Genomic DNA, 22945 nt, shown 5'->3' with positions numbered 1-22945 from the left:
GATCATTTCTCAGCTAGTTCAAACAAACATTTTATCAAACCTATGTCAACTTGGATAACGTCTTACACAGGATAGATCATTCCTGAAACTAGACCAGATCTTAAGTTACTTCTCTTAATTACTACATTAAATGAACTACTAGCTACAATTTGATCTTGACTTCTGCAACACATCTCACTCTTGGTCCTGTCAGTTAGAAATGCCTGTTCAAACCAGAAGCTCTTGCAGCAAAACAGACAAAGTAAAAGAGACACCCTTTTCGACCAACGACAATCCATTTTACAAAGAAAATCCTTTTCACAATAAACCGTCCTTGTCATAGATACCAGTTTACGATTTACCAATCTTTGGTAAGCCCTTATCTCCCACCATGTCTGGAGGAAGGCAAGAAAGAGAAGCTAGTAAACGAAACACTCACGAAGATTTCAGCAATCATGCCACTCACAGCAATTCATCAACTGAATCTGAGCTTCCTGAACCTCCTAAAGACGAAGTACATAGATGTCAGAATGATAAAGAATTTTGGAAAATGATGAAGGTCATCATGGCTAGGGAAAAAGAAGACTATTTCCTAGAATTAGAAAAACAAGGTGCCAAACTCCCTACTGGTTATAATGTGGAGGCCCTCGTTGCTAAAGAGGAAGAGACACCATGGGGAAAGATGAGCAAACAAATGCAAGCATTAAAAACTACAGTCACAAGAATAGAAAACAAAGATAAAACACTAAAATAATATTCTCTAGACACAAGATGCCCATTCCCATTTGACAAAAACCTTTACATGTCTCCATTTCCTTCACGAGTTAAGATCCCAAAATTTGATAAATACAATGGTACCTTAGATCCTCAAGATCATGTCAGAGAGTTTTGTGTCGCTTGTATGGAGTTTATGCATGATCAAACGTACCTCATGCGCCTTTTCCAAAGGAGTTTAGGGGGTCAAGCAATGGAATGGTTCACAAGCCTACCCAAAGGAATAAAAATGTTTGAAGAACTAATCCAACTATTTTTACAACAATACTCATACAACATTCGTCACCCAGTCACTATGATAGAGCTTTGCAATACCAGACAAAAGATAGGAGAACTAGAGCTTTGCAATACCAGACAAAAGATAGGAGAACCCTTTCTCACTTTCCTCCAACGATGGAGAAAGATGTTCTCTAGATATTCATGGACCATCCTAGATCTTGAGAAAATGGATATCTTTGTCAACAACTTAGTCCCTGAATTGAAATACAGTGTCCAGATGCAAGTACACCCTTCATTCAACAAAATGGTAGATAACTCCCTCAGAATGGAAGACGTGCTTATCAAAAAGGGAGATATATCACTTTGGAAAGAAACATCGCAAGGTTCTAGCTCTAAAGAAAAGAGCAAATATTGGAAATACGGTAAAGACAACAACAAGAACGTCGTTAGTGATGGAGTGGTAGATACTATCCAAGAAAAAACAAAATCCACAATATTTAACTTGGCCAGTGGCACACAAGCACTCAAGGCAGCTGAAACTACAACGGAAAATCCTCCAAAGAAAACAAGAGAGTGGTTTATAGACAAGCCTTGGGTCTCAAAACCTAAGCATGATTTTACTCCTCTAGATGAATCATATGAATCAACTTTTAAAACTTTATTGGCAAATAATCTGATAACATTGCCAGACAATTTCAGACCATATGACCCAGAAATTAGACCCAGATGGTGGAGAGAAAATGAATACTGTGACTATCATTGAAACAAGGGACACAACATAAACAACTGCATGAAACTCCGGCATGAAATCCAAGATCTCATTGACGTGGGCAAGATCATTCTTGGAAGTCACATGGCTAATGCTGATCATAAGGCTTTTAAAGATCCCTCACCCAATTATGAACAAGGAGAATCCTCAATAGCCAAGGGAGGAGCTAGAGTCAATTATACTTACACTAATCACGATAATGTGATCAACATGATTGAATCTGTTCAACCTGAATATTGCAATGTGATCATAGTCTAGGATCATCAAAGTCAAACACAGACTGCTAATGTCATGACTCATGCTCAAAGGAAGATTTCTCTCCTAGGAGCTAGTCCCCCAACTTTTGATCAAACGACATCAAAACTGCCAAATAGACAAATAGACACAATCATGGCTAAATCAAAACAACCAACTTCATCATCTTCTCCTGGTTATAGTATTGTTGAACAATTGAAGAGAACCAATGCTCAAATATCCATTTTAGAACTGCTTAAGATCTCTTCTGCTCATAAAGAGGTCCTAGACAAGGCTCTACTTACTACCAGTGTCCCTAAAGATTTAGACGTAGATCGGTTTCAATCTATGGTAGGTCACCTAACCTCACCCCATTATCTCACATTCTCTGAAGAAGATGATAATTCACTGAGTCACCCACATTACCAGCCATTACACATTGAAGCCATGATTCATAAACACTGCGTTAAACATGTTTTGATAGATGGAGGTGTTGGGTTGAATATTTGTACCTACAATCTATTGACAAAGCTGGGATTTTCTGAGAATGTCATTGATCCAACAAAGAAGATAACAATCAAGGCTTATGATGAAGAGGAAAGAACTTCTAAGGGATTGGTATAATTACCAATCAGAGTAGGACCTGTGGAAAGAGATGTCATTTTTCAAGTACAGGATCTTCATCTTTCATACAACATCTTACTAGGTAGGCCATGGATTCATGAAATGAAGGCAGTACCATCTACGTATCATCAATGCCTGAAATTTCCCTATAATAGAGTTGAAGTCGGTATTCCTACCGATACAAGTTATACCTGTAATGTATTAACATAGGGTGTTGATGCTTTTGTTCCTAATAATAGAGCAGCATTTGTAGCTAAAAGTTTGGAATCTTTGCTGAAAGATTTGGAAAAGAAACTGAGAATCACAAACACTGGCATGGATGGTTACAAGATAGAGCCTATACTCTCACTAACATCTCTTCCTCCAACACCAAGACAATCGAGAAAACCATCAGAGGGTATGAGGCCATAAACTTCAACTCTTAAAGTCATTTATGATGGCACCTTTATACAGTCCTCTACTTCTCTTGTAGGTGAAATAGAAGGGGATGATGTCCTTAAATCGCTCTTCAAATAAGACAGTGCAGATAAAGAAATACGACATAGTGAGATTTCTCCAACACAATATGGTCCAGGCTATAAGATGCTTCAACGCATGGGATATTCAGGTACTGGTCCTCTTGGCAAACATCAAAAGGGTATTGTTGAACCTATTCAGTTACAAACTAAGTCTGTCAATGATAAAGCTGGACTAGGATACGATCCAAGAAAGCAATCAGATTAGAAGCGCACACCTCACTATCAACGTAAGTGGAAGAAAAAGGTACTACCTTTAACCATACAAGAGATTAGTACTCACCAAACTTAGGAAGAGTGTGACACTAAACAACAAGAACTGCCCACCCAGATAGAGGAAACAGATGGAAATCAAGTTCCAGCCCTATCAGCTATCATACCACAGGAAGTAGAAGTCCCAGAGGATATGAGAGACGAGGCATACAAGATCAGAGAATTGTTTGCACCGCTAAACATCCTAGTCACATATACTAACAGACAACAAGTAGATGACTCAAAAATTGATTCAAATGAGTATGAATGGGGTCCAGATCACATCTCAAATACATCTACTACAGAAATGCTTGAAGAACTCAAGGATACCGTAGATGACGCACAAGAGCTGATATGCCTAAGAATGCAAAAAGGAAATGGAACAAATTGTATTAAAACGACAAGAAGACAATGACCGACAGCTGGAGAAAGAAAGGACACAAACAAGTCCTTCACCTACCAATTATCCTAATGAGATAAGACAAATCAAGTATGGAATCACACAAGAAGAACTAGAAGCTATAAGAAGCGAACCAATTATCAGTCCAGAAGAAGTTGAATGGAATAGATGACAGGGATTAACAGAACCATCAAAGTCATGTCCACAAGTGTGTCAAATGCAAGTAATCAATGAACCAAATCATGAAGGAACTTGTAGCATCAAGGATGTGGGTGTTGATACTATATATGCCTTCACTAAACCACTTGAAGATGAGTCAGCAACTCCATCCTATTACTCTGATGACTCAGATAGGAGCTCTATCTATGACAACAAGTATTCAACAATGCATTATGACTACTCTGTCATGAATGATGAGATACTATCTATTGTTATACCATGGTATGTAGCCCAGTTTGAAGTAGGTGATGATGCCAGAAGTAGGTCAGTTGAATTAGGTCCAATAAATACTAACATGAATAACAATAATCATGTCGTAACTCTTCCTGGTCTCAAGACACATACGCAAGGTAATCTTTTGGAACTCGACTGGTCGGTCCGAAACAATGATGATAGTACCGTGAACTCCCTTGAGCCTATTCCAACCTTATCCTTAATGCATCCAAAACTGATTGATTGTACCCTTTATAACCAACCCTTGAATGTACCTACGTTTCCTAATGACTATACACTAGCCTACTATCTCAATGCAGTTGAACCCATGTACTCTTCCACCAGCGAACAGAATGAAAATATGACTGAAGCGGATATCAAGTATCTTAGTCACAAAAACAAGAAAAATAAAAATAAAAGATCTAATGGCGAAAAGCACATTGTGGCGGTGTCAGACTCTAGAAGGGAAAAAATAAAGGATGAACCTACAGGTGAAAACCTCTTTGAGGCACCTGAAGGTGAGATACTTGATATACTATCGAGTCACTTCCAGGAGAGATCTTCCATATTGATCGAGCCAACTCAGCTAGTGAACATTGGGAGTCAAGAGATACCGCATATCATTCATTTAGCTCAATCACTGTCAGCAGAAAATTAAAAGATTTCAGCAATCTATTTTTAGAAAAGAAGATCAACTTTGCATGGACATACTCAGATATGCCAAGACTAGATCCTGATCTCATCATGCATCATCTCTCTATTATGCCAGGAGTTAAACCAGTCAAACAAAAACTCCAAAAGATGCATCCTCATGTGGCACTACTAGTCAAGGCTAAACTAGAGAAATTGCTAAAAGCTAGATTTATCAGAGCTATAGACTACGCAGAATGGATATCCAACATAGTACTTGTATCAAAAGCAGAAAAATCTATTAGAGTTTGCACAAATTTCAGGGATCTCAACAAGGCATCTCCAAAAGATGATTTTCCATTGCCCAACATTGACATGATAGTAGATATGACTACTGGATGTGAGATGTATTCATTAATGGATGGATTCTCTAGTTACAATCAAATCAAGAGAAGATAGCTTTCACATGTGCATGGGGAACCTTCTATTGGAATGTTATGCCATTTGGTCTAAAGCACACAAGAGAAACTTACCAAAGAGCAGTAACCACTATTTTCCATGATATGATGCATTAAAACATGGAAGATTATGTTGATGACACCCTGGTAAAGACTATGAAGATATCTACACACATTCAAGAGCTAGGCCTCATATTAGATCGAATGGAAAGATTCAAGCTCCGCTTAAATCCAAAGAAATGTGCATTTGGGTTAACATCAGGAAAATTGCTTGGATACATAATATCTAGAAAAGGAATTGAGGTTGACCCTGAAAAAGTCCAAGCTATAATGGAAATGCCTCCACAAAGAATATCAGTTAGATGAGAAGTCTACAACGCCATCTTCAGTCCATAAGGCATATTATATCTCAGCTAGCTGACAAAGTTCAACCCTTCACAGAGGTATTAAGGAAAGGGATTCAATACAACTGGGATAAAGATTTTGAACTACATTTACAACAAATCAAAGAATATCTTTCTAATCCACCCATATTAATGCCATCGATTCAAGGTAAGCCACTGATCCTGTACATATCAGCTATAGATACTTCACTGGGGGCACTTCTAGCACAACAGGATGACAATAAAAAGGAACGAGCTATCTATTACATCAACAGAACATTGGTGTCATATGAAATGAATTACACTATAATAGAGAAAGCATGCTTAGCATTGGTCTTTGCATCACAAAAATTAAGGCACTATATTTTGGCACACTCTATTAAGCTGGTAGCCAAGATTGATCCACTTAAGTATCTTCGTCGTAAAGCAACGCTTACAGGAAAACTAACCAAATGGGTCATGGTCCTTACAGAATTTGACATTAAATATGTGGAACGTACAGCCATTAAAGTACAGGTTATCATAGACCAACTTGCTGAAGCTCCACTTGAAGACGATCAACCTCTACATATAAAATTCCCAGATGAATCAATCATGCACCTTACTGGACAATCATGGAAGATGTTCTTTGATGGGTCTTTTACTCAACACGGCTCTGGTGTCGGGATACTTTTTATTACTCCCCAGAAATACTCAATTCCAAAAGCTTACAAGATTCTCTTCCCTTGCACAAACAACATCACGGAATATGAAGCTTTGGTAAACGGGATCAAGTTGGTCATCGAGTGGAAGATCATTGAATTACACATCTATGGAGATTCTCAACTCATTATCAACCAGATCAATAATCTATATCAGACGAGAGATAAGAAACTGATGCCTTACAAGAGGATGGTGGATGACCTCAAGAAATATTTTACCTCCGTATCATTTCAGCAGATCCCCAGAACAACAAATAGAGTAGCGGATGCAATGGCCACTTTAGCATCTATACCACAGCTACAGGAGTCTAATTTTCACTTTGAATTCCTGGTGGAAGAGTTACATTACCCTGCCTATGATTCTCCTGAGTCCCAAGTAGTCTGTTCTATTATTGGACATGACTCATCTCGTTATAGCCACATTTACTCTTACCCGCATGACCAAGTTGTCCCTGCCAATCTTTCCCAAAATGAAAAATGAAACCTAATCTGAAACATGTCACAATACATCATCATTGCTAATGACCTATTTAGGAAAGGTTTAGATAATACTTTGTTTAGATGTCTAGAAACTGAGGAGTCCCAACGCGCATTATCCAAGGTTCATGAAGGTGTTTGTGGATCCCATTCGAACGGTCTGACTTTAGCACGAAAACTCTAATATGGGTTGGCTACTACTGGCCAAACATGGAGAAGGAAGCTATAAAATTTGCTAAAACCTGTGAAAAGTGTCAGTTGCATGGGCACCTTATACACACTCCAGTAAGGGATCTCATAGCCTTTGTGACACACTAGCCCTTCCAACAGTGGGTGTTTGATCTGATAGGCCAAATATATCCCGCATCATCTAATGGACATAAATTTATTATCACTACCACTGAGTACTTCACTAAGTGGGTAGAAGCAGTTCCGCTCATCAAGGCAACCGACAAACAAGTGGCTCTCTTTATTCTTAATTATATCATCTGAAGGTATGGTATACCTTCATCCAATATAACTGACAGTGGAGGACAGTTTAAGAACAAAGATCTAGACGAACTCTATGAGAAATTTAAAATCAAGCAACACTGGTCCTCCGTATATTACCCTCAAGGTAATGGACAAGCAAAGGCATCTAATAAAAACATACTAATTATCTTGCATAGAACAGTAAACAAATCTCGGAAGGATTGGCATCTGCAGCTCAATCCTGCATTATGGGCTTATAGAACAAGTATCAGAACACCTACTGGGGCTACACCTTTTTCTTTGGTGTATGGGTCCAAAGCAGTATTACCTATTGAAGTAGAAATACCATCTCTAAGAGTTTCCTTGCAAGGTCTTATTACTACATGAAGACTATAGAATATCTAGATTGCAAGAGCTTGAATTGCTGGATGAGCATCGGCAAGTGGCGTTTGATCATCTCAGAGTGTATCAAAAGAGAATGTCCAGAGGATATAACAAGAAATTTTGACACTGAGAATTTCAGGTTGGTGACTTAGTTCTAAGAGAGAATCCTAAAAATCAACAGTTTTGAGATAACAAAGGGAAGTTTGAACCCAACTAGCTGGGTCCCTATATCGTTACTGTAGCTTTTGGCTCTGGTGCTTATCAACTTTCAACATCGAAAGGAGAACAGCTCTGTGAACCGATTAACACCATCCATCTAAAGAAATTCTTCACCTAAATATTCTCTGCTCCAATAGCTTTTACAGCAGAAAATGTCCTGAAAAAAATCATAAAAATCAAAAAATGTCCTGAAGAAATCCTAAAAATCAGAAAAAGTCCTAAAGAAATCATAAAAATCAGAAAAAGTCCTGAAGAAATTCAAAAATAAAAAATAGAAAAAAAAAAAAAAAAGAAGGAAAAAGAAGAGAAAACACCCTGGTGAAAACCTGGTAAACAGGCACCTTGGTAAAAAAAAAATGAATCTCTGCCAAGCAAGTGAAAACCTGGTAAACAGGTGCCTCTTGTACTCAAGCGCTCCATCTATCAACGCAACGTTGGCATTCCTGCTTTCCTGCATATTTTCTTTTGCTTGTACATATTTCAGTCACTTTTATGACATTCTAGTTCGTTGGAACCTTCATGGCTTGAAACCAATCAATGTCCTAGTCTTAGGTAATCAATAGAGCACATTACACATCCTAAACAGTATCAACCAAGTCAATCTTACGTCAGTGAAACCTGGTCGTCCACTCTGAGTCAGTTACCTATCTCCTGACTACTAAAGAGTTTTATCACTAAATTAATAAGCAAAACAACATAATGGAAAACAATCACTAAACAGTTTGAGCTATGCATGAAATTTTCTTTGTATATTGTCTTTTATATTGGTTTTCGATTATTATCCCTTTGAGTAACTCAAGGAAATCTATTGTGAATAAGAGGAGCAAGGATTGGGGGCATAATATTTTCTTGTTTGCTGCTTGTAGGAATGATCCCAATGATCTGGAAACATCTAAATTAGCTGGGTGTTTGTGATAAGAGCCTTCACATCAAGATGGAATCGCCTCACATACCTCGACTCCACTTATTTGAATGCTACAAGGAGGTTCCCATCATTTGTTTGTCTATTTTGAGGGAATTTCTTTATTGTGCAATCCAGGTTCCTGCAAAATCTGTCCAAGGATATGAACAAAAAAAGGGTTATTGAGGACAAGATCATTAAACACTGCACAGGAACTCTACTCTGCCTGCTATAATTGTAAAACGCTCAATGATGAAAATTAAGCTTTTCAAAGTCCAATGACTAGGTTTAGGTTGCATTTCATTTTGCATCTCATCTTGCATTTCATCCTGCATTTTGTGAATTTGGAGTGATTTTAGTATAATAACAATGATCTCTTTATCTTTTGAATGAGAGTCGAGAGCATCATCATTTCTTCGCTAAGTGGTCTCTTTTCATCATTTCTCCGATCGAGTACTTGTGTTTTGAGATGTTAGCTGCATACATGAGCATCTTATATAGATTCATACATTCACTATCATTCATTTGCATTCATCTTATTGCATAGAAAATGAAGAAAATTTGCATTACTCATTCTCATTACTCATTTACATCATCATTTATTTGCATATGAAAAGAAACAAAAATAGACATCCATGATCACTTGCATTCATACATTCATGCTGAAAAGAAATGCATACATATAGAATAAAGCATATAAAAGACATCTCATAAGCAAATCAACACAAGTATGATGAAGTCAAATCGAATCTCGTATATATATCATGTCTATTCTCAAGGTACAAAATAATGTCGAAAGACATATACAAACTCCCATCGGAGCAAGAATCGCATAGGCTACAAAAAATGGGTGTGTCTACAAAAAAATATATATCTGAGCTACAAAAAAAGAAATTATCTAGCTCACTCTCTCTCCCTCATCGCCTGGTGGTGGAGGAGAAGCCTGATGTCTGGGATCCTGATGAGGCGCTCGTGCTCCCTCTGACCATGCCATGTACTATGAGTAGGGTATCACTTGCTATGCAACAGAAACTGCAACACTATACGCTGCAACATAGTAAGATGCCCTACTAGACTGGTGAAGGACCTGCTGCCGCAGGAGCTCTATCTCTGCTCTCATATCATCTGCTCTTAGCGCTACAATCTGATGATCATGCTCAATCCTCACCTTGGCGATCTGGCGATCATGCTCAATCCTCATCTCGGCCAGCTACCAGTCTCGCTCTGCTAGCTAAGTCTGAGCCACTAGCAACTGTGACTGCATCTCTACAAGACGTGCCCTCCTCAACCATCTAGCATCTATCCCCTGCTCTCTCGCAGGCTCTCCACCCCCATCTCCACCTCCACCTCCAGCTCCACCCTGCTCCTCTCTCTGCTGCCGAACTTGCCTAGGTGCTTCTCGCGCCTCCTCCGTCCCACCCAATCTCACACCCACTCCTCCTAGGGATCCACCCTCACCCCTTTGTTGTCCTCCCTCAACTGACACCCTACTACTGCTAGCACCTGGATCACCACTACCCCGTCGCGAAGCCTCAGCTCCCTATGCCTAACCCTTTCTTTGGCCCTGTTTCTATGCTGGTGTGGGGGCATCATCCTCAACATCCTCATTATGAGGAGCCTGCTCACCTGGATCTGTAAAACGCAGGAATGGATGTTGCTGAAAATGATCTCTATACTGGGGCAATACCCCTACATCCGCTACATCATCCAAGTAATCCCACCTCAGGCAGTGTAACCATGTCAACTCCTACATCGCCAAAGCATATGATAACCATGGAGACCATCCCTGTCTCTCCTCGTCAGCATATCAAGCATAAGTTGTATACTCCTGTGAGATCCCCTAAGGCTGGCCATACTGCCTCATCACTTGAGAAATGATGAATCGCTCCACAATGGTCTGTGACCTCCCAATCAGTGGGCGTGTAACAAATAGGTCCCTGTGAACTAGTCGTCAGTCCTCCCACGGCTCCAAACCTCTATATGGTCTCCATACGACAACTATCAGGTCATCGAGCTGCCGTCTCCAAAAATTTGTCTTGCCCAGATGGGGCTGTGTAATATATCTGGCATACCTATAAATGATCAGCTGCCCAAGCTCTCTACTATCAGCTACTATTGGCCGACACACGAGAAGGTGCTCCCAAGCCCACACATATAGAATATACACACCAGCGGCCATGCTACATCCCTCTCTGTATATGATCTCATGCATCTCTTGATACATGTGGGCCAATAAACAAGAGCCCCAGCCAAGTCTCTAAGGGGTCTCTATCAACCTCTCTAACATCCGGCCCCATCCGCACTGGAAGCCCTACTACCCTTTGTCTAGCATAAGAAAACAACCTATGAATCCCGCTAGGATGCATGCCAGAGGATACTCCACACTGTACCTGCTCATAAGAATATCCCAACTCATGGACCGAGTCAAAATGTCAGGATCACCAAAGACATACCTGACTGCCTGCAATCCTGGAAGGTGCCCTGAATCATAATCCTCCTTATCCCCAACAAAAGGGATATAGAGGATCCTATATACATCCTTAGGAGTGATAGTCAACTCCCCCACTGGCAGATGAAACGTGTTATGCTCCGAATGAAACCGCTCTACCAATGTCGTGAGCATTCCATGATTCACACGGATATCAGGTAATCCCAACAAATGATTCAAGCCGCACAAGTCAATATGAGTTTGCTCAACCCTAGATAAATGTCGCAGTAATGCCATGGTGGGAGGATACACACATCTAAATAACACGGGAGGTAATCGAACCTGCAAAAAACCCAACAACGAAGCATCAAAAAACATTCCAAATGAGCCTACAAGAGAAGTAAACCATCATGCAAATCCAACTAAGTCAAATGCAAAATCAAAATTTCACGTTTACACCCTCAAAAATGCTCACTGTCTCTTGAATGACAAAACATAGAAAAGCAGCATATCGTACGAGCCAGGACTAGCTCTAGTACGACAAACCAAGCTCAAACGACAAAATTTTAGACTCCACATGACAAAATGGTCTTTTTACAGACCTGTTGTACGACACATGGGTGGCCCTAGAACGACAAATCTAATGGTTTGTGTAGACACCCAAAAATGGTCAACGCATTAACATTTCTCCTATGTCATGCACTTGGTCTTTATCATTTGCGAACATCGAGTCATTCTTCTATATTCTTAAATCATCTCGTCCTCGAATTTGGTCTTGTCGACAACATTATTCAGGCATGATTTTGATCGATTTTATCTTGTTCCATCAATGAGCATGCTTATTTGTCATCATTTTGGACATCGTCAATCCTAATTAGGGTTTTGTCCTCTTTTCAGTCTTGTCATCACGCGATCGATTTGTCATCAATCGTTGTCATGTTCAATTTTGTCATTTAACGATCGATTTGTCATTGATCATGGTCATTTTCAATCTTGTCATCTTGCAATCCATTTTGTCATCAATTCTTGTCTTCTTGTCGATTTTGTCATTTTGCGATCATATTGTCATCAATCGTTATCTGTCTCAATTATGTTAATTTGGATCAATTTGTCATTGTTCCTCGTCGATTGGCACATTTAATCAAATTGTCTATCGCATTGGTCATTTATCAATTTAAAATCATGATCGACATTAATTATCTTTCATCAAGACCTAATTCATCTTCTAGGGTTTCGTGATTTAATCATTTAACCTTGTGTGTGTCATTTCTTCCTTTAGGATTAATAAATTGTTTATTTATCCTAAGTCTTCTCATTACAATTAAATGTTCATTTAATTGGCTAATTATTCCTCTTTGTGAATTAATTAATAAATGACAAATTATTAATTAATTTACCTAATTTCATTATTTCCTAATTCCTATTTTCATCAATTCTAATTCCTAATTGCCACCTATTTTCTAATTTTCTAATTCAAATTCCACCTAATTAACCTGTCTCTAGTTCTCCCTATTTTTGTGCTTCATGCATCATACTCTTGACATAGAAATGTGTCATAGAATTTGTCATAAAATCTGTCATAAAATTGTCACAAGCCTCTTTGCATAGCAACATGTCATAACTTTGCTATTATTGATTTGAATTTCTATTCGAATCATTATCATGCTAATTTGTCCATTTCTCCAATTTCTCTATAAATTGGATGATCTTCTTCAATCAAATCCCTTCGAATCCTTAATCCCGAATTTCTATCAAACTACCGAACTTTCGTTTCTAGTACTCTTGAACTTTTCATCAAATCTTGCTTTCAATTGTGTGTGCACTTGTAGGTGAGATCCACAAACCCATTGAAGAGGAAAGAACAACAATGGAGCCGCATGGAAGGAGTGTTCAATTTTACATCTGGTTTGCGTAATATTTTCATCTTTGAATGCTTTGTTTCCATACCTCTATTGAGTGTGCTTAGAATTAGGTTCATTTCAATGAGTGTTCTTTTGATTGAGTGATTCATGTCTTGTTGTTTTGATCTACTTATTTTGATGATTCCTAATTTCTACGCTACAGTTTGAAATGCCAAAAGAAATTTTGCCAGTTTCTCGTATGAGACAAGATCCTATCTTGCACGATAAAACGTGACGCCTGACTTCAAACATGCGGAAAACTTGAAAAATGAACAAAAAATTTCATCTTTGAAAACACAAACAGGCTTAAGATTGATCACTTACTGCTGGCTCATAGTTTCGAGGTCGATTATGTCTTCTCTGGCGCTCGGATCGATGCTGACGAGTAGGGACCACCATTTTTTTCACAGAAGGCTTTTTGAATTTTCAAACTTGGAGGGTTAAAATGAATTGAAAATGACACTTTTGTCCCATATATAGCCACAAACCTAATTTTTCAACTTGCTCCGATGGACATGAAAATTGTACCCTTAGCTAATTTGACCGTCCTGAGTCCATTTTCAGGATTGAGATTATTTTGCTAGTCAATTTCAGAATTTGGACCACTTAGTGCTCTTTTCATCAGATGCTCATTCTTTCTTCTAAATTGCGCTCAATTTCTTGTTAATCAATGCTGAATATCAATTTAATTTCTACAAATCAACTTTGCACTCAATTTCTCGTTAATCAACGTTGAATCTCAATTTAATTTCTACAAATCAACTTTGCGCTCATTTTCTTATCAATCACCACAAAATTTTCGAAAATTCCTCTGAACCAATTTGTGCTCAAAATAACTTATCATCTCTCAAGATTGCCTATCATCATGTACCCTCGCTATTTTTCAATTTCGCTCCTGAGGGGGCATACTTGTGACCTTATGACCTCACATTCTTCAATGTCAAGAAATTTTTCAAATCTTCATCGAAAGTCGAGCAAAAAAATCTTTTTCAACCAAAGAAAATCAATCAAATAAGACCTCATCGCTAGGGGCATCTCAACTTCATCACTTTATATCAAGTTGAGATATCTTGATCATCTAAATCAAATCAATCGCTAGGGGCATATCAGTTTCATTGCTTCATATCAAGCTGATATTTGTCTTCATCTGAATCAATCTCTTAACGTTAATCAGTTTCATCGCTTTTCATCAAGTTGATTATTGGTTTAAACTCAATCAAGGGTTTAAAGAGTTTCTTTGATCACACTAAATCTAAGAAGGTGTTCAGTATTCATTTCTTGATCAAGCTGAATAGTTTATCTTCATCGTATCTTGATCAATCAAGTTCAAGATCGATTTTTATCATCACTCACTATGTCTAGATCAATCAAGTTCTAGATTAGTAAGATCCACTTCTTGATCAATCAAGTTCAAGTTCAGTATCTTTTGTTTTCTATCGTTCCTAGTTCAATCAAGTTCGGGATTGGTATCGCTTTAATCAGACTTCATTCAGCTTTGTTGCTTTGAATCAAGCTAAACACCTCGCTTTTCATCTAGTTCGTGATCAATCAAGTTCACAACTGGCATCTCCTAGACATCAAATTTTCTTTGAACCAACGCGTTGCTTGCACATTAATTCAAAGAGGGGCAAATGTAATACCCTAAAAATGGTCATCTAAACCATGGGCCCCTAATCTCGACAACGTCACCAAGGTCCTAAAAAAGGCAATTAAATCAATCTTGAGCACACAATTAATTTCTAAAATCATAAATGTCACATGGCAAAATTAATCAACCAATATTAATTAAATATTTATATTTAATTAATTAAATCATTCCAAGTAAATCATTTTAAACAATTATCTTATTTATTTTAATTAAATATCGTTTGCATATTTAATTAAATAAATCAATTTGCCATTAAATCATCAAAAAGAGGAATTAATTTAAATTAAATAAATCAATTGAGCATAGATCTTCAAAAACGGAATTAATTGACCAAAAAGGAATTAAAATTTGAGAAAAGAAATCAATCGGAGATAATCTTGAAAAAAACAAATTGATAAATAATCTCAAAGAAAGCAATTAAACCAATTAAATCTTAAAATTGAATGAAATAGAGAATAAATTAGTTTTTTCTTGATTTTAATCTTAATTTTAGTTCAACTTCCTTTAAAACTGATAAAAGCATCCAATCACATCAATTCACCTGGATTGTGCTTCCTCTTGGAAAATCTTGACCGATCATCATCATTTGATCTCAACCGTTGGTTTCTTTCTAAATTTTCTATAAATTTAGGCTCATCTCTCATTCAAAGGAGGCTGGAGAATATATTGTTATTATACTGTTTTTGCTCTAGACTCATTGATATATTGCATATTAATTATTTCATATTGATTAAATCATTTAGCTTAATATTGCTTAAATCTTGTTAGATCAATATTGCATCCATCTAGCATTCATCATGCTCATATAGATTAAATCCTTCGTCTTGATGTTGTCTAGTCACTAGTATTGCTAAATAATCTGAGAGCAATCTTATACTCACATCTTTTAGAAGGCAATGGGTCGATTTGTTATGGTTTATTATTCATTGATTATATCTAATTAACCATGCATGTAATGACTTGATCGAAGTGTTGTGTCTTGCAGATATAGATTCTTATTCCACTTTTCACACACACACCAAGATCTTATTATAGTGATGTTTTGTGATATTGCATCTTCTTGGTTAAGATATTGTGGTTTGACTCTTCCCTTTTAGATCTCTAAGTGTTGATTTATTTGATCATGTTAAGCCACAAATGATCTTCATTGAGAGGATGATTTTTCATGATTTTATAGAGATCTCAATATCATGGTTTAGTAAGATCTCATGGTAGTGATGTTGCATTCACCATATCATGATGGACAATCTTATATAGTATGTATGAACACTTAGATTTTATTTCTTCTAGGATTATTTGACATCTTTGATTTCATTGACATGAGTGGTTAGCTTCAAGTGATTTGGAGATTTTGACATCTTGGATCTATGGAGGACACTTGGAAACTTTGATTAAGGTGTTGCTTAAATATTTTGTGTCATGTCATGATATACTCATGTATGTGGACATTACAATTTGGAATGATGTAGGTTCTCTTAGGATATTAATATGTTGATTGGAGCATATGATATTTTAGGAGATGTGAGATCATGTTTTCATGTTTATGTTCTAAAGTCTTGAGATTGAAGCTAAAAATAGGCTAAGGCATGGAGAGGTCAATGGTCAATAGCAAAAAAGGAACTAAGGACACATTGACATTGATAGAGGTTCCTACAATAAAGAAGTTTTTGATCCACAAACACTTAAAACTTTTACTTACTTCAAACTTCTCCAAATTTGAAATATGCATACCCTTTAGGCACATCACAATATGCAAGGCTATAAGAAAACTCCATAATTGGTGAATGCTTTAGATTTTTATTTTTGAGGAATTGACTAAGGATATTAGAGAAAACATACAACCAATGACATATTTCAATGTATGACCCTTATGAACCATCTTAGATCATTTATTTATAAGGGATCATGTTGTATAAGAATGCATAAAGATGAGAACTCAAGCAGAAAAAGACAATGCATATTTGAATTCCAAAATATTCAACTACATAACAATGTATAATACACATTTAGGATAAATTTGCCTCCTTTTTCTATTCCTAAAACATCCACACATACAAAACATATGGTTTTATCAACAAATAATACAAGATGAGGAATCACATAAATATATGTGTGAATTTAATGGATAAATTTTCATGCTTGTGTCAATTCCCATTTAGTTTTGAGCCTTGTTTGAGAGATTATATTATTGCAACTATGTAGGAGGTTATGGCACATGTTTAAGATAATTTTGGCTTCTTTTCCTAATTCTCAAATAGCCTCATTAACTCCTCCTTACATGAATTCCTATATATATATTTGTATCATTTTCTATCAATATTCTCATAATTTATCAACCCAAATTTACATACATTATCCCTAATCCCAAAAACATACTTGTCTTATTTTGGGTCATTTCTATACTATAAATCAACCCCACAATGGTGTGGATGTAACCTTTACAAAGAAATTAATATTTAAATAACCAATTTTGCCCTTTTTTCATAGGTATTACAAATTAATTTGTTACACCCCACATGGTGTGGATATAACCTTTACAAAGAAATTAATATTTAAATAACCAACTTTTGCCCTTTTTTCATAGGTATTACAAATTAATTTGTTACACATTTGTCTAACAAATTATTATATCCTTGCATTTATAGGCATTAATTTGAAGATCTATTCACATTTGATAGTCATGTAAAAATCCTAAGCATTCAAGGCTAAGTACTCAATAGGAATATTTTGGTTTGGAGCTTTTAAAAAATAAAAATACTTGTATCAAAATCATCATATCAATCACTTGCATGTGCTTACCTACTTCATGTTATTTATTTCACAATTGTAAATTCAATCATCTAGGGGGTTGACCTAAAAGAACTTGACTCTAATGAACTAACAATCTCCCAAATCAAGGGCCATGGGGGAAAAACTTGAGAAAATCCAAAGAACCTTCCTGTGGATGGGATTGGAGGAGAAAAAATGCCTTGCTTTGATCAGTTGGGACAATGTGTGCTTACCCAAGACCATGGGTGGTCTAGGTATAAGAAATATGAATGCCCTGAATAAGACGCAAATGGCAAAAAATGGTTGGACCTTGGCTAAAGGTGAGGCGGACTGGTGTAACATTATCAGAGCAAAGTACCTGGATTGGGAGCAATTCTATTACAACTTGAGTATGGGAGACCTACCCCAAGGATCTAAGCTATGGAATAACATCCTGAAAAGAAGATTGATAATAAGAGAAGCTCTCAAATGGCAAATTGGAAATGGCGGGAAGGTTAGATTCTAGGAAGAATTTTGGGTTGGAGGACAGGCCCCTGGCTAACACTCACTTCCACCAAATTATGTACCACCTAAAGGAACTCCTGGGGGATTATATTGTTGATTATATGGAACCAGGAAGGAGAGGATGGAAGAACATTGTCCAGTTCTTTCTCAATAGGCACAACCTGCTACCCATGGCTTGGGAACTATAGAATATTATGCTAGAGATTAGAATCCCCCTGGCCCCTCATGAAGACAAATTCATCTGGAAAGAGACCCAATAGAGCACCTTCTCGGTCAAATCTGCTTACAGACAACTCCTGAGACCCCCTGCTGATGTAGAGTGCTGGAAGAAGATATGGAACTCCCAACTAATACCCAAAATCAACTTATTTTGGTGGTCTCTAATACATGGAAAAACCCTAACCTTGGACAACCTAAAAAAGAGGGGCTTCCAACTCCCCAATAGATGCATCTTATGTAAAGCTAATGAGGAAATCATTGACCACCTGTTCGTCCTCTGCCCTTTTGTTGAACATCTGTGAAATAAAACCCTTGAGAAATGTGGTCTCCAATGGGTCTTCCTGAATAACATTAAACAGTTTGTTTATGGATTGAATCCCCCCTCCCACCACCCCCTCATCCTCCAATTATGGAGGCAAATACTGTCGCACATCTCCTGAGTGTTATGGAAAGAGAGAAACAACAGAATCTTCAGAGATACTGAAACCCCCCTTGAAAGTCTCTTACACAATTTATTCAAGATGATTTCAGAAAATATATCAGTGACAAAGTGGAACCCCCCCCCCCCAATCCGCCTAGTTGGATGGATAAAAAAATTGTTGAAAGTTGGAAGCTCCCCCTAGAGTTTGAAATATTCAACAATAATGCCAAAAACAAAAGGAGATTGACCAAATGGTTAACCCCAAAACTCCACTGGTTTAAACTGAACTTTGATGGATCCACCCAAAATGCCTGTCAGGCAGGGGGTGGAATCATCTGCAGCCACTTGGGGAACACTGTGGCAACCTATGCGGGCAACCTAAAGAACAATACTATCACACAAGTGGAGGGAATGGCCCTTCTATGGGGTCTGAAATTTGCCAATTCCATAGGAATTAAACAGCTAGAAATTGGAGACTCGTAGATTATTATGGAAACGGTGAGGGGGAGATCTACTGCTGGATGGAGAGTTGAGTCCATTTTGAGGGATGTCAGGATCCTTCTGGCTAATTTGGATGGCTTCACCATTCGACATGTCTTTAGAGAAGGGAATGTGGCTGCTGACTCCATGGTGGCGGAGGGAAGGCTGCAAAACGGCTTACGATGTTGGAGGGACCCTAGACTACTACCAGTAACCACCAAGGTGATCTTGGAGAGGGAAAAAACCCTAGTCCAATGAGGAATTTGCATAACCTTTTTCAGATGAAGAGAGCTAATTTTCAAATTTTAAATTGGGACGAAAATCCTGCCTATCATGGGCCTAGGTTGCCACGTAGCCATGGCGGGCCTTGTCACCACCCTCACAAGGGATGTGTTTATGATGACAGTAGTAATATCGAGAATTATTATTCCCTAATTATTACCCGAACAGAGCCAACTGGCGGAGATAAAGGCGATAGAAGGGATAGGTCAAATCATACTGACTAGATTGAAGGTCCGCACATTTCTAGTAGATTTCCTAATTTTGATATCTACTCGAACATAAGAGATAATAATCACACTGATTATTGTGTGCTTTTATCTCAAGTTCGGGGTAAATTTTATTACAACTTTGCTTTAGCCCTGTTTCGGCTCTACGATTCTACTAGCAGGTCTCACATTTACTCTGTTAAACTAGAAGAAACAAAAATGGGGGGGACAAGCTAAGACTGGAACCTGATAAAGTTGATGATTTTAAAGCTAATTCGGTGGTGTGGTTCGTCTGTTCGGAAGACGGCATTGATAAATTCATGGAAATCATGAAGAGGAATGATGAAAGACTCTCCATGCAATTTGTGAATTCCTAGGAAGACAAAAGAGTTACCATGGGGGGTATCTCTTTCAAAATTAATGAAGAATTCATTGCACAGGCGATGGGTCTTTCAATGGAGGGGAGGAAATGGAAAAAGTAGAGTCGTATTGTGGATAGCACCAGCCTAAACCAGTTCTTTCGTGAAGGCAAAAAACCCAGTGAAGAGGGCGGGCGGCTTCAACCAGGAGGAGCTCTCTTCTCCGTGGGATGAGATCTGATACATTGTGATGAAATACTTCATGCTGGAGGGAAGGTATGGATTCTTCTATTACTACCATCTCCCTTTCGTTAACCATTTGAGAAATAAGGACTATATTTCCATTCCATTTTTCTTGCTGCATTCTTTGGATGCTAATGTCAAAGATATTGCCGAGGCCAAAAAAAAGGGTAAAGATTTCCCCATCCTTCACCAAGGCCTCATCCTTTGCCTTTACAACTTCCACCTCGCCCTCTGCCCGCCCCGTTCTATCTCTATCCAAAATGTGACTAATACCAATCCTTCGGCCTACCCTACTGCTAGACATAATGCTAGCCCCCCTCGGCTCCCAAAAATTGTCTCTTGCAGCAAGAAAAATAAAAAGAACTCCCCTGAAGAGGTTAGAACCCCTAACAAAGTCAGAATCCAAGAGATTGATTCTGACATGGAAATCACTGACAAAGCCAACACCCCCTGTTGCTCAAGCAGATTGGCCTCTAAACCCTCGGAAAAACCTCTGAGAGACCCCTCCTCCTCGCATGACACTGGGAACTCAAGCCCAACTAATAATGTGGTTTTGTTCCACCCTAACCCGACCCCCCACTCTGTCAGTTCCACCCATGCCTCTGAAAGTCCCACAATTTCTAAAAGTCTGGAGCCTGCAAATTCCCCCTCCCCGACTCTCAAGCTTGAAAGATTGATGGTTGTGGAGGAGGCGAATAGCATAAAAGAGGACAACGACAACAACTTGGCCAAACTGAGGAAAAAAGTGGAGGCCCTGTCTGATAATGTGCAGGATATCATTAGTAGACTGGAGGTAGTGGAAACCAAAATGCATGATGTTTCTAAATTCGCGTTGAATGTGATGGGTTGTTCGGCTACCACTCTGTGTCTTATGCAGGAAAGTGCTTCCAAAGGTAAAGGCAAGGACAACGAGGACTACAAGGCCCTGTTCAAATTCCTCACCAAGGAATGGGCAAGAAAGCTCCTCCCCAAGAGGAGCCACAGGAAAAAGAAATGATTTGTCTCTATGCTGTGGAAGGCTGGTTTTTTGTCTACTCTTAGCAGCCTGCGGGCGGATAGCGTTAGCCTATGTTTTTATTTGAACTTCTATGTTTATTGCCCTGCGTGGCATATGTCTAAAACTTTGTTTAATACTGTTTTATATTTGCTAAACTTACGTAGAATGATCATAGTTTTTGATAGAGGTAAAGGGTTGTAACTTTGTTGTTATTATGCATACAGTGGTTCTGCCACTATCTTCATTGTTGTTCCAATGCGTCAGCCCCCTTGTTTTTTGGCTACTTTTAATATCAAAAACGATCTCTCAAAATATTTTTAAATACTACTTATTCCTAATGCTCAACAATTAGGAGAAATTAGAGTGAATTGAAAATAAAAAATAATATTTTCTAAAAACCCAAATTCTTAAGTTAGATTAGATTTGCGTGACATGGGATTGATCTAGGACAACAAGATTCACCTGAATTCAAGATCATTGATTTTCACCACTAAAAAATAAAATTTAGAAGTCATCATCTTTCACATTCAATTCTTAATTTTAAAGCTAAATAAATCTTATCCATTTCATTTGATTTCCTCAAACACCATCAATTTATTCTAATACATCATCCAACTAATATTAACTAAAACTAAATTATTACATATATAATTAAGTTCAAGTCATACATACAGATATGGAAGACCTCGAAAAGGAAATGGACAGTCATGTTACCATCAAAAAGACTGTCCTCCATAAAGCTTTACATCTTCAAATCATCTTGTAAAGCCATTTCACATCTTTCATTAAGAACAAAACAATCATTTCAAAAAAAGTAGTACTGCACTGTGTTGTATGTCAGCGTAAATTCCCATCATCTCCCTAATGGGGATGTAGACAATTGGGATTTCAAACATTTCTATCAACTACATTTAAATCACCTTAAAGGATAAATCTTGTTGATTTGAGAGTTATGAGCAAACCTTACATTTAAATTGGTAATGTAACTTTTAAATTCCCAATTGTGAATAGGATATTTCATATTCAAGTAGCTGAAACTATTGTGAATATGACAGCTGAAACTATTGTGAGTAGGATATTTCATATTCAAGTAGCTGGTGATTTTTCTTCCATTTGACTGTGAACAGTCCCTCAGTGGCTTTTGATGTTCCTTCCATTTGACTTTCAAGACCAAATTATCTTTCAAACTGGAAAATATGTCCTCCATAGCCATGTCAAGTTATACTGCCAGCTTAAAAGTATGTGAAAATAAATTAAACAGGTTACCGACTAAAAGTTATGTGCCAGTTATACTCAACCATTGATTTTCTGTCCATTTGACTTTAAACATTCTCTCCTGTCCACAGAAAACTATTACAGTCTATTTCAGCCATTGCAGCCTATTTCAAGCTATATATGAACATAACTTTTTTCAACCAATCAAGTGAACAAATTCTCACTCATGCAGCTCCTTCATGAACGTACTACAGGTATGCTTATCTTTTTGCAGAGATGAGACAAAACACAGAATACCTATCTACAATATGAATACTGTGGTAGTGAATTTACATTCTCTCTACCCAAAAATCGCGTTCATATTATAGTTTTTATTAAATAGAAAATTGAAGTGACTGGTTAACAATGTTTTAAAATGGTAGAGATGGATTAGGGTTACTTAGCTCTAGAT

The sequence above is a fragment of the Cryptomeria japonica genome, chromosome 8 (assembly GCF_030272615.1).
Source record: "Cryptomeria japonica chromosome 8, Sugi_1.0, whole genome shotgun sequence".
In the NCBI taxonomy this organism is placed as follows: Eukaryota; Viridiplantae; Streptophyta; class Pinopsida; order Cupressales; family Cupressaceae; genus Cryptomeria; species Cryptomeria japonica.
The sequence above is the reverse complement of the archived record's forward strand: the minus strand, read 5'-3'. Positions refer to the sequence as shown.